General features: G+C 39.7%; 1 non-coding gene across 1 annotated transcript; it reads right to left on the bottom strand.

The window, feature by feature from the left end:
• Positions 1–638: 638 nt before the first annotated feature.
• Positions 639–742, bottom strand: LOC112700186 (small nucleolar RNA R71). The gene has a single exon (XR_003153101.1). It is a non-coding gene; the product is annotated as a small nucleolar RNA R71 (small nucleolar RNA).
• Between the last annotated feature and the right edge of the window lie 675 nt (positions 743–1,417).

The following is a 1,417-nucleotide window of genomic DNA, read 5'->3' as shown; positions in this document are numbered from 1 at the left end:
CCTCCTTCATTCTTCTACCCCTTTCTTCTTCTACTAACATAAGGGAATCTCTATATTGTGACATAGAGGATTCCTCTTTCTTTTCCTGTTTTCTTCTCTTTCTTATGAGCAGGAACAAGGATAAAGGCACTCTTGTTGAAGCTGATCCAGAACCTAAAAGGACTCTGAAGAGAAAATTAAGAGAAGCTAAATTACAACAATCCAGAGGCAACCTTTTAGAAAATTTCGAACAAGAGGAAGAGATGGCCGAAAATAATAATAATAATGTAAGGAGAATGCTTGGTGATTTCACAAAGCCAACATCCAAGTTTGATGGAAGAAGCATCTCCATTCCTGCCATTGGAGCCAATAACTTTGAGCTTAAGCCTCAACTAGTTGCATTAATGCAACAAAACTGCAAGTTTTATGGACTTCCATCTGAAGATCCTTATCAGTTTTTAACTGAATTCTTGCAAGTCTGTGATACTGTAAAGACGAATGGAGTTAATCCTGAAGTCTACAGACTCATGCTTTTCCCTTTTGCTGTAAGAGACAGAGCTAGAATATGGTTGGATTCACAACCTAAGGATAGCCTGGACTCCTGGGATAAGCTGGTCACTGCCTTCTTAGATAAATTCTTTCCTCCTCAAAAGCTGAGCAAGCTGAGAGTGGATGTTCAAACTTTCAAACAAAAAGATGGTGAATCCCTCTATGAAGCTTGGGAAAGATACAAGCAGCTGACCAAGAAATGTCCATCTGACATGTTTTCAGAATGGACCCTATTAGATATATTCTATTATGGTCTCTCTGAATTTTCGAAAATGTCACTGGACCATTCTGCAGGTGGATCTATTCACCTGAAGAAAACGCCTGAAGAGGCTCAAGAACTCATTGACATGGTTGCAAACAACCAGTTCATGTATACCTCTTAGAGGAATTCCGTGAATAATGGGGTCCCTCAGAAGAAGGGAGTTCTTGAAATTGATGCTCTGAATGCCATACTGGCTCAGAACAAAGTGTTGACTCAACAGGTCAACATGATCTCTCAAAATCTGAATGGAGTGCAACATGCATCCAACAGTACTAGAGAGGTAACTTCTGAAGAAGCTTATGATCCTGAGAACCCTGCCATGGCAGAGGTTAATTATCTGGGTGAACCATATGGAAATACCTATAACCCATCATGGAGAAATCATCCAAATTTCTCCTGGAAGGATCAACAAAAACCTCAACAAGGTTTTAACAATGGTGGACGCAATAGGCTGAATAATAGTAAGCCATATCCATCATCTTCTCAGCAACAGACAGAGAACTCTGAACAAAGTAATTCTAATTTAGCTAATATAGTCTCTGATCTGTCAAAGGCCACTTTCAGTTTCATGAATGAAACAAGATCCTCCATTAGAAATTTGGAGGCACAAGTAGGCCAGCTGAGTAA

This window comes from Arachis hypogaea, chromosome 6 (assembly GCF_003086295.3).
Source record: "Arachis hypogaea cultivar Tifrunner chromosome 6, arahy.Tifrunner.gnm2.J5K5, whole genome shotgun sequence".
Classification (NCBI taxonomy): Eukaryota; Viridiplantae; Streptophyta; class Magnoliopsida; order Fabales; family Fabaceae; genus Arachis; species Arachis hypogaea.
The sequence above is the reverse complement of the archived record's forward strand: the minus strand, read 5'-3'. Positions and strand labels throughout refer to the sequence as shown.